At 39.9% G+C, this 12,575-nt stretch overlaps 1 protein-coding gene across 1 annotated transcript in view; it reads right to left on the bottom strand.

The window, feature by feature from the left end:
* The window catches only part of LOC136862814 (probable transcriptional regulatory protein Tlet_1011), a 69,678-nt gene that overhangs the window by 38,734 nt on the left and 18,369 nt on the right, over window positions 1-12,575 (bottom strand). The gene's annotated exons all lie outside the window — the stretch shown is intronic.

Below are 12,575 nucleotides of genomic sequence, written 5' to 3'. Positions count from 1 at the left end.
AGCAATGTTTTATAATGACAGTTATGTTAATATTAGATAATATGGTATGATATATTAATACAATTAAGTAACATAAAAACTGAGGAGTGCATGTCTCAAGACCAACAACCCACACTGATGAACATACCAGAACATTTGTATAAACCCACCTGTGTATTTACATAACGTTTTATCAATACAGATCAGGATTTCAATGTAGACCGCAAGAATGATATGAACATTTTAAAGTTTGTGAACATTGTATTTCAACAAATTATATGTTGTTTACAAGCAGAATAGTAAAGCTTTAAGTCGCAAATGCAGAGAATGTCAACTTTGACGAATGTTTTAAACCATGAGGAAAACATCAACATATTAACATTATAACACTACTATCCATATCATATGACATTCTTTAGTGATGCTCTGTAATTATATGTTATGTCAATATTAGACTATATGACCAGCTGAAGATGACCTCAAAAAAGGTCGAAACTGGTCCTGTATGTTAATAAGACTAAGTCAAGTACTGATTAGGTGGAAGGTTCCCATCATTATAGGTGAATATCAAACATCAATATGGACATGAAACTAATAGATGTAGTGAACATGTTTCCACTGACGGCTCTGTCTCTTTGTTTTCAATAGGTAATGAAGGCTCCATTATCTCATCGCCTACCATAATGCGATAGCTCTTTTGAAGGAAACAAAGCAAGCTTGTAAGTTTATGCAATTGTTGATGACGTGTTCAATCATTGCCATGAGACATCCAAATTTTTGTGTACAATTGGACACCGGGATTGATATTTAATTTTCAAAAGCCCACATGAATGGGCCAGGATTCAAATTGTAGTCATCTTGGTGAGAAGTCAGGCATTATGTCAATCGGTTATCATGCCTGCAGCTCTTTTCACTGTTTGTATGTATGTACATACTGTTACGTGCCAGCCCTGTGGTGGCCCCTTTCTGTACTTCCAGGAAGGGGCTAGTGACTAAGACGATCTGGGATCTGAGAGGTGGAGCTGGCCTTTCCATGTATTGTTCTCGTCGGCCGATTTACCTGTGAGTTTCTTGGAGATTCAATGGGAATATTCTGTCTCTAGCCACCTCGTGAAAATTCTGGCTCAAATCAGCCGAGTTATAAAAAGGGAGGCTAGGCGCAGACAGTCAGTCACAGTTAGGCTCCGTGGTGGAGCTAGAGTCAGTGTTGGTGCTGGACTCGGGGTCAGAGTTGGGCTCTGTGGTGGATATATAGTCAGTGTTGGGCTCCGTGGTGGAGTCAGTGTGAGACTCAGTGTGTTGGGGTTCAGTGGCTGGGCTAAGGGCAACAGAGGTGTTGGCTGTTGCTAGTGTCCCACCGAGGTCTGAACCAGGAGCTGTTGTTGTGGTGTCAGAGAGACCAGTGAGTGGGTGGGATGAAGATGATGGAACAGAAGACTGTACTGTGCATTCATGTATTTCTGTGGACTGAGGCTCGACATGAGGCAGCGAGGGAAGCCGCTATCGTGAGTGTGAGGGTAAATGGACATTTGTTGATGTTCGCTATTGTGAGTATTCTCCTGAAGCCGCTATCGTGAGTGTGAGGGTAAATGGACATTTGTTGATGTTCACTATTGTGAGTATTTTCCTGCTGTTGAATACTGTTGAGCTGTTTAGTTGTTCACTGTATGTGACTGTGTGAATTACTGGACTGTGTGTGGAGTCGATCCAATGAACAGTCATTGTGTGTCGAGTGGCTTGTAGCCTGTGTTTAAGATCCAACAGTCTACACACAGCTGCTGCATGAGGTGACCAGCCTTGGGTAAGTGAAAGTAACAATTAACCATCCGCAGGTATAGCAATGGGCTGGACTGCCTGCTGTGTCTGTGTGTGTGGAGAGAGAGAGAGAGAGAGAGAGAGAGTGTGTGTGTGTAAGTGTTTTTTTTTTTTCTGGCACAGTATAATTCAGAGTTTTATTCTGACACAGTTGAATTCAGATTTTCATTACATTCCAGAAGTTGCTATTACATATCAGTCTGCCAAGCCCACTGAAATGCATGCATCAAACGACCCTATGAACAACATTTTCACACCATTCATAGCAGGGACTGGCTGCATAAGGAATGGCATTACTAGCATCACTCATACCTCAGTCACTTTCATATTGTCAAAGCCAAGGATAAGACTATGACAGATCAATGAAAGTAACAAAATTGCTCTAGCCTATACCAGAAGACATAGTGCACTGTAAACACTAGGTTCTGCCAGTAAAGGCATGAAAATATATTTGAAATATTTAACCAGTAGAAGTTGAGGCCAGAATATTTCCAAGAGGAGACCAATTACTGAGATCTGCCAACGAATACCAATGGGAAATTACCCGCTTGCGTTCAGAAGTGGGAAATTTCTAAGAAGCTGATAACAGCCATTAGAACAAATGGAAAACCAAGCCACTGATGACCGAGTGTAACAGAGTCCCATATTGAGAAACAGAATGAACTAGAAATATAAGATGAACCTTGGGTGAGAATAGGAGAAGCTGTGAAATTTGACCGGCAAATTATTTGAACATTTTCAAGCTCTTTTAAAATTATAGATGCTAGATTCACACCATCCAATACAACAAAGCGTCATCAGGATTATATGAAGCGATTGGATATGAATTAATATGTCTGTTCATAAATAGACAGACAAACAATAACTTTCGCACAGGTTTTATTTTACAATTAGCTTTAAGTCACACCAAAACAGGTAAGTCTTATGGTGACATGCGATAGGAAAGGGCTAGGAGTGGAAAGCGACCACGGCCTTAATTAAGGTACATCCCCAGCATCTGCCTGGTGTGAAAATGGTAAACACCTAGAAAAATGGCCGTGCGGTTAGGGGCGTGCTGCTGTAAGCTTGCATTCGGGAGATAGTGGGTTCGAACCCCACTGTCGGCAGCCCTGAAGATGGTTTTGAACGGTTTCCCATTTTCACACTAGGCAAAATGCTGGAGCTGTACTTAAATTAAGGCCATGGCCGCATCCTTCCCACTCCTAACTCTTTCCTATCCCATCGTCACCATAAGACCTATCCGTCTCAATGCAACATAAAGCAGATTGCATAAAAAAAATAAGTAAACCACGGAAAACCATTTTCCGCCCTGCCAACAGAGGGGTTCAAACCCACTGTCTCCCGAATGCAAACTGACAGCTATGTGACCCAAACAGCCAGACTGTCGAACACACAAGTTCAGTATAGATTTATTACACTATAACATGCTGTAAAAAACACACTATTAAACAAGTGTGTATTTTTATTCCATGTTTGATAGAGTGTTTTTACAGGTATGTTATAGCATAATATTTATATTGAACTTGTGTGTTTGACAAAATAAAGAGCTTTTAAGTTCCATTTAACTGACTCAACAGTGGAAATTCCTTCCTAACAAAACAGTATAGATCAGATTTTCTGTTCTGCCATGGTATAATTCAGAGTTTTGTTCTGACACAGTTGAATTCAGATTGTCATTACATTCGCAGTCCGTACTGTACTTGGTGTTTGAAGCACGCTTATTCTTAATATTCATAGAAGACGCACACTTATTTCATGATGATAGAAATACAATCACTTCATCAAGTCTTGTGGGAAAGACACTTAGTCATTCCGATGCTTTGATATGACAGACTTTTATTTGAAGCTCAAGTATAATCAATGATATTACAGTTTACAGAGTAAGTCAGTAATTTTGTTATTTTTCAAACGAGTAACCATTAGTCAATTAATTAGTGAACAAGACCATGTACTCTTAACTGTTCAAATATGTTCACTGTCATGTGTACAACATTGGTAAATTCTTCAAGTTGAATACCTTATAATATATGGACAAGTATTGTAATAGAATTACAAACTGTTTAGTCAGAAAAGAAAATGTATAATAAGTAAACAATATACTAGTAGATATTCAGACAGTGGTGGGACTGGACGAGATACAGTCTATTTATTTAAAGCACCAGGCTGATTTTTGTTACACTGATTTTGCGAGAACGGCTGTACCGATGGACATCATAAAGCATTCTGACGAAAGCTCATGGCCTGTAGATTTCAAGGGTGTCCTTAAAAGCATAAACATTTCTTGCTGTATATTTTTCAATTACAAAAGAAAAATGTAGCTTTCTGATTGGCTAATGCACTTGCCTACTGGCACGCTTGAACCATGAGAGCGCTGAGCAGCAGGCACGGTAGGGAAGGTGGAAGGGGAGTAGGCACACATGAGCAGTCAGTGTCTTACTGCTCAGTTGATACTTTGTGGACAGGGAAAACATCTGTTTTGCTGCCCAGCTGTTGAACAGTACACATTACCTTCAATATTCCTCTAAATTTAAATGAGAATTTGGTGTCTAGTTTTAAAATTAAATTCCAAAGCAGCTGGTGATGTTCGATTAGCATGGCTCGATATGGGATAAAGGCCCAATGCATATAATCATTCATTAATGTGTGTGAATCATCTTCTAAAATATATCATAGGCAACGACATTCCATTCCTTCTGGTGGAAAAATTATTGTTCTTGGGAAAGATTTCATAAAGGTTTTCTCTGCTTTGCTACATGGTTATCGCTAAACAATTATTTATTTATAAAACAAAAACCAAACCCCATGGGGTAACAGCCCCGAAGGGCCATGGCCTACCAAGCGGCCGCTGCTCAGCCCGAAGGCAGGCAAATTATGAGGTGTCATGCGGTCAGCATAACGAATCCTCCCAGGCATTATTCTTGGTTTTCTAGACCGTATTTATTTATGATTGTATTAAATAATCTCCTCACTGAACCTTTTTTCAAAATACGCCATTTAACTTACATAAAAATATGCAGGCAAAACCATAAAAGAAATGAAATTCTCTGATTTGTTTTGCAAGAAATTGGTAATGGTGACTACCCCTCTAGATGTTGATGGATCAAATGTTATTGAATTACCAGGCAGAATTTTACCACATGATGATATTGTAATTGAAATTTATAGCAAAACGTTCACTGCAAAAGATATAATTTTCTTAAAAGTTGCCATTCTTAATTAAATAATTAATTTGAAAGTCATTGGTCTTATACTCAGTAATTCATAATAATGGGTTTTTTTTTTTACGTCCTACTAACTACTTTTACAGTTTTCGGAGACGTCGAGGTACAGCAATTTAGTCCTGCAGGAGTTCGTTTACGTGCCAGTAAATTTACCAACACGAGGCTGACGTATTTGAGCACCTTCAAATACCACCGGAATGAACCAGGATCGAACCTGCCAAGTTGGGGTCAGAAGGCTAGCGCCTCAACCATCTAAGCCACTCTCAGTCCAGCAAAGCCTAGTAATTCAAAACCATATACTAGCGTCAAGAAATTAATTCTGAAGATGAAAGCAATTTCCTACATAATTCTTGAGTTCCTTGGAATTAATGGTTTGCCTCCACATATTCATATTCTAAAAACTGGAGCCATAGTTATGCTCCATAAAAATTGGAACGTTTCCCAACAGCTCCTACACAGAACCAGATTACAGCATAATTCTAAGAAGTATATACGAGAGTTGTTTGTGTGACTCCTTGGCTGAATGGTCAGCATAGAGGCCCTCGGTTCAGAGGGTTCCGGGTTCGATTCCTGGCCGGGTCGGGGATATTAATTGCATGTAATTAATTCTCCTGGCTCGGGGACTGGTGGTTTGTGTTTGCATTGACATTCTCCTCTTCATATTCAGACAACACACCACACTACCAACCACCACAGAAACACGCAGTAGTGATTACATCCCTCTGCACAGGGTTAGTATCAGGAAGGGCATCCAGCCATAAAACAGGGCCAAAACCACAAGTACGACTCAGTTCGCACCTGTGAGGCCACAAGGTGTGGGAAAAGTAGAAGAAGAATATAGGAAAATTATTTCGATTTCAGAAAAAAAATAAGTGAAGACAAAGCTGGACAGAAAGCTCTATCCCTCAAATTGACTTAACAATATCTGATAAAACACTTCCATTTTCTTTGAAGAGGCATCAATTTCCAATTCTAGGTAAGTGACTATCCGATTCTTTTCTAATTTATATTCACCCTTGTCACTGTCAGATTCGAGCCAGCATTACGGTTTATATTAGACATTCTCCCTGTCATTACTTTCCCTTCCCCTGTAGTCAACACCACTGTCTTACTCTTTTCGATAATCTCACTCATTATGTCAAGTTGCCCTTGTACTTCCTCTCTGTTTGCTCCCCACATCTACACAACAGTATTACCTTCAGATCTCTGTCCCCTTATTTTACCTTTGTCTCCTTCACAATTTTGTCTATAGCCATCAGGAATAACAGTGGTGACAGCACAATTCCTTGTCGTATCCCAGTTTCATTCGAAAAGACCACTCTTTTCTCCCTCACGTGTCTGGACACTGCTGCAAAAATTTTTGTACACTGCTTGCACATATTCTATCATCTGTTTTTCCAAACTCTCACTGTTTAGTATCATCTACATATTCCTACTAGATTTACTGAATTCATTAAGATATAAAAGTATCGGAAAGGAACAAACAAGTGTCAAATGAAGTCGCGATAAAGTTGATTATGTGTAGTAGTGGATTAGCTTATACCAGTAATTGAAGAATGAATCAGCAACTGTTAATACCATACTAGTGTTGAAGTCTGGTTTAAGTTTTCCAATGAGTTAGCTAGTATGTGCTCTCTATCGTCCTACAAGTTACATGTGTTTGGGATACTTTCTGTGGATTTTCTTTGCGGTACACAATGTATTTCCCGCTCACCCAGCTGTATGGGCAGCTATTGCAAAATAGCTGACACCACAAGTAGCAGCAGAGCACGTCACACTGTTGTAAATACAAGTAAGTTTGTTTCAAATTTCACTTTATAGCATTACCAAAAAAATGGTAGTAAATGTGGAAATAATGTGCTTTAGTTAGGTACCATTTGTTTTATGGTATAGTAATTTGTCCAGTTGCTTCAAGACTGTTTCTCAATGTAATCTAATGGCTATACATCTGTGTATTGATTCAGTTTATTTTGTTACTTCTTAGAACTGGATGATAAGGTACTGAAATGCATTTTGGATTATCTGTCACATCTCTCAGACTTGTCAGATGATGAACAAGATTAATGTTTTCCTACCTTGCTACTGGTGCTACCTTGTAGCCATACTGAAGATGACAACAATAATAATGAATACATGAGGGGTACTGACCTTTTGGTTCAAAATATCACCCTCTATCAGATATCAGTCAGAACAAAAAATGGACCTTCAAACTTCTCATACCCTTCAGTTTTTTTTTTTTTTTTTTTTTTTTTTTTTTTTTTTTTTTGCTAGTTGCTTTACGTCGCACCGACACAGATAGGTCTTACGGCGACGATGGGACAGGGAAGGGCTAGGTGTGGGAAGGAAGCGGCCGTGGCCTTAATTAAGGTACAGCCCCAGCATTTGCCTGGTGTGAAAATGGGAAACCACGGAAAACCATTTTCAGGGCTGCCGACAGTGGGGTTCGAACCTACTATCTCCCGAATACTGGACACTGGCCGCAATTAAGCGACTGCAGCTATCGAGCTCGGTACCCTTCAGTTTAACTCCCAGTTCAACACTAGCGGTTGCCTGGACTGAACTCCGATGCTCAGAAGCTAAAGGAAATATTTCAAAGAGGGATTGAATTGATTTTCTGGAGTTCAAGTTTGAAGTGGCACATATCCTACTGAACTCTGAAGACCATGTCGACAGCAGGAATGAAAACAAAAATGAAAGAGCAGTCCCTCCAAGTTGAAAGTGGAAAAGAACAATCCTAATTCCGCATGACAGTATTCCAACCAGCAAGACAGATCACAATCCAGAAATCCCATCAAACATGAAACCTTCACGTTGCCATTTTCCAGGATGTGACAGCCCCAAATGCCAAGTCATGTGTTCCACATGTTATGTGTTTCTATGTATGAATTCCATTTGGAACTGTTACCAGATATTTCATCTGTTGTGCAATGCTATAATAAAATAGTAAAGAATTGGATCCGAGTATAACCTTAGGTTACATGCTATAGGGCCTAAATGGAGCACAGCAGTTTTCAAATAACCAATATTCTATGTTCAATGAATTTTTGTGTTTTGAAATATACAATTAAAAAAAAAATGTTTCACATAATCCTTGCTGGAATCTGAGGAGGCTATGTTTACCCATTATCTTCTCATACCCTTCAGTTCAACTCCCAAATCTTGCACTGAAATCACCTATTATTATCTATAATGTTATTGGCTTTACATCACACTAACTAAATTTTTATGGTTTTCAGAGACGCTGAGGTACCGGAATTTAGTCCTACAGGAGTTCTTTTACATGCCAGTAAATCTACTGACACTAAGCTGACGTATTTGAGCACCTTCAAATATCACCAGACTGAGCCAGAATCGAACCTGTCAAGTAGGGGTCAGAAGGCCAGCACCTCAACCATCTGAGCCACTCAGCCCAGCGTATACATTATCTTTCCTGTTAACCTCGACTACTAAATCACTCATGGCTCATAAAACTTGTTTACCTGTTCCTCATCTGCTCCACAATAGTAAACGCACTGATACATTCCTAGTCCTGTTTCGTGCATGCACCAAATTTCTCCACTTCACTCTCATTTTACATTATATCTAACTATGATGTACTATGCTCTTCTTATGAAAAATCCTGCTCCTCACCATGACTTTCTTAATTTATCACATGTTACATACATATGTGAATCTTGTATGTCTTCATCTTTACCTTCCCTCACCTGAATATCATTGATTTCTGTCATATCCAGACATATCCTCTACATGCCTTGTCCGCAAAGCTAACTCGCTCGGTACAGAACTACCCCTATATCGCTGTTTTTAAGTCTACTTTGAGAGTGATAACTGGGTAGACTCAGGTTATTTAATTCATAAACTGGAGGTAACAGACATACAAGTAGCAAGAATGACTGCTGGTACATAGAAGTAGGAACAATAATATGACGGCATTTATAATAAAGAGATAAAAAGCTACATCAAGAATGAATGAGCTTCAAGGGTGCGGGTCATGTGCAGCAAATGGAACAGGGGTTACCGAGGAGAATAATGGACTTGGTCATGGAAGGTTAGAGAAGCAAATGGAGTCTCAGAGGGCAATGTTTAGACCCAGCTTTGAATGATTTCCTGTAGAGAAGCAAAAGAAATCAGAGTGCTAGTAGAAAATAGTCGGTGGGGATACATGTAATGCATTCATAGAGGCTTGCAGACTGAACAGTGGAAAGTATAACAATCTACAATGAAGATGTGTGATGTTAATCAGGGTGTCTGTTCATGTACTGGTAAACCCTTTACCATGGATCTTATCCTTGCTGAAATTAATAATGTTTGTCATAAATTCTCTGGCATTTTAAGGAAGTAATAAGCCATGAAGCTATGTCACCTGGAGATAAGGGAGGGAGGGAGGAACAGTGAGCAAGCAACTTCCGGTCGGGTCAGATCCGCCTTCATAAACAAAAAAACGGCTAAACCGTAAGATACTTCATGGCATATCTGCAGTTTTGTTTTAACATATGTACAAGAAACATGACAGTTATGCTTCTGCTGAAAACACTTATTATATGAAATCATGGATGTTTGGAAAAAAATGTATCCAGCCACTTTAACAAGTAGGGTTTAGCCTACAAAGTAGCAAGAATGACTGCAGGTACATAGAAGTAGGAACAATAGTATGATGGCATTTGAAAGAAAGAGACAAAAGCTAATCATCACTGAATGAGCTTCACGGGTGGGAGTCATGTGCAGCAAATGGAGCAGGGTTACCAAGGAGATATATTTTTTTACACCACACTCTGGGTAATCCCTATGATTTATGATACTGCTACTTGTATATGTCTACCCTGAATCAATGCCACAATTCTGGCTTCATGTCGAGTGAATGCAAACATTTTGTGATTTTGCGCTTTGTGAAAAACATCAGCCTGAAAAGACAGAGATACCATGAGTTCCATTTTACTGGGAGTCAGAGCTGTTCTGTCAGACATTATATTACAATGTATTGAAATGACCTCTCAACTATCAACATTACTGACTGGGGTCCCTGAAGCCTTCAATGCAGCTTTCACAAAATGCCCATATTTTGACTTCATGGAAAGAAGAATGGCAATCACATCAATATATTTACGTGCTCTACTTTAACTACCAATAGATCTCTAAACACTGCGTACAGTTCAAGACATTTTGATGTTGAAACTTCTCGTAGGATGGGAATATGCTTTATTAGACGAGAGACTTATTTATTTTTTAAATCACTTCTTGGATCAAAGAGTGATTCCACATAACTTTGTCAATTACATTGCAATTTTGCTTAAAGGTAAATAGTGGGCAATTTTGAGCCAAATTTGTAAAATTATGCAAACATTTTGTGACTCTGCACTTTGTGAAAAACATGTGCTTTTAATTATGGTCTTTTGTACATCTCAAAAAAAAGTAAGTTTGGAATATTGTGGGATTAGGCACGTTATGTGATAAGAGCGTGTGCAGTCCTGTTGCAAATAGTATACACACAAGTAATTCAATTACTTGTTTACAATTCAACAGATGTTGCTGCCTACAGTCTGTGGTGAGCCTGGAGTAAACTGTAAACAGGTGAAGACTGGTAGTAGTGTATACCTACAGTGCAGTACATGTTTCAGCTAGTGTTCACGTTTCATGTGCAATGCTTATTTCGCAGTTTGACTGAGCCAGAATTGTGGCATTGATGCAGGGTGGACATATACAAGTAGCAGTATCACGAATCATAGGGATTACCCACAGTGCAGTGTCAAAAAAAAATGAACTCGACAAAGACTTAACTTAAATTGATACCAAAGTAGGCCTATTAAAATATTCATTTTATGCTGCTAATATCAGTGTCTCGCTTTCAGTAAAGAAAGGAAAAGTATAACAATTATTTACATTTTGTTTCATGTCGCACCTTCACAGATAGGTGTTATGGCGACGATGGGCTAGGAAAGGCCTAGGAGTGGGAAGGAAGTGCCCGTAGCCTTAATTAAGGTACTTCCCCAGCATTTGCCTGGTGTGAAAATGGGAAACCACGGAGAACCATCTTCAGAGCTGCCGACAGTGGGGCTTGAACCCATTATCTCCCCGATGCAAGCTCACAGCTGCGCGCCCCTAACCGCACGGCCAACTCGCCCGGCAAAGGAAAAGTAAAATCACGAACTAGGGACTGGGATGATAATAATAATAATAATAATAATAATAATAATAATAATAATAATCGTCCGCCTCTATAATGTAGTGGTTAGTGTGATTAGCTGCCACCCCCGGAGGCCCGCATTCGATTCCCGGCTCTGCCACGAAATTTGAAAAGTGGTATGAGGGCTGGAACGGGGTCCACTCAGCCTCGGGAGGTCAACTGAGTAGAGGTGGGTTCGATTCCCACCTCAGCCATCCTGGAAGTGGTTTTCTGTGTTTTCCCTCTTCTCCTCCAGGCAAATGCCGGGATGGTACCTAACTTAGAGCCACGGCCGCTTCCTTCCCTCTTCCTTGCCTATCCCTTCCAATATTCCCACCCCCCACCAAGGCCCCTGTTCAGTATAGCAGGTGAGGCCGCCTGGGCGAGGTACTGGTCATTCTTCCCGGTTGTATAATTTCTAGGTGTGATTCCCACGGTCTCCACATTACTGCATGAAGCGAAGTGAAAAGCAACACACTTCAAAAATATTAATTAAAGAAGCAAAGAAATAATCCAAAAGAAAAAAGAAACTGACATCTATTTAACAAGAGGTGCATTGGCAACAGAGCTGTGAGGATTTCTGAAGGGGAATGCGAACTTCCATTTTAAAGCCCACTGCCGTCATAAATCACCCCCTGCTAGGCAAGTGAGTGGCTAGGGAGATCAAACGTTTGCCGAACTCTATGAATGCCGCTAGGTACGCGTTGCCCGTCTCGGCTATAATGAGTCCTAATTTTAATAGCAAAACCAGTTTGGGTTACATTCATGGAGTGAATACACTTGTATTCTTCCGTATTACAGAATTGTAGTGTAACTAAATGCATAACAAAATTTTTCCTGTCCTATACCAGTCAAAACTGGTCTCTCGTTGACATTAACTCTCGTCATTGTGATAACCTGGTCTCAATGAGAGTAATTTTGAGTAGTGCTCTACTCAGATGCGAAGTGAACTAAGTTAAGATCTTCAGCAGTTAAGATCTTCTCCGATGTCAAGACGTACAGCCCTCCTCCGATGTAATGATAGAATAGATTAGAATTGACCGACAGAATTCTCTCCAGCTCTTGTCGTTGATTATATAGGCTCCAAAATCTCCCTCCATGTACCATATCACATGGTCCAGTAAGATCTGATGTACTATCCCTTCTCCCATCGATCCTTGTATAGCCATCATCTTGTTCCATAACGTCCATTCACACAGGTTGAACTTTCCCAGGCAATCAAAGCGTCATGTAGCAAACTTCGAAAAGTAGGCGTTAACAAGGCTTTAACTGTCTGTTCAGAGTATGGAAGGGGTAAGGACTCTTGTAATCTTGATGACATCTTTTTCCTGGTAATGGGCTAAAATTAGCATGGTGAGTCCGGTCACCTGACATCGGCTACTGGAAATTTACTGCAAGCT

Source organism: Anabrus simplex, chromosome 2 (genome assembly GCF_040414725.1).
Source record: "Anabrus simplex isolate iqAnaSimp1 chromosome 2, ASM4041472v1, whole genome shotgun sequence".
Lineage (NCBI taxonomy): Eukaryota > Metazoa > Arthropoda > Insecta > Orthoptera > Tettigoniidae > Anabrus > Anabrus simplex.
Note: the sequence above shows the minus strand (reverse complement) of the source record. Positions and strands in the feature narration are given on the sequence as shown.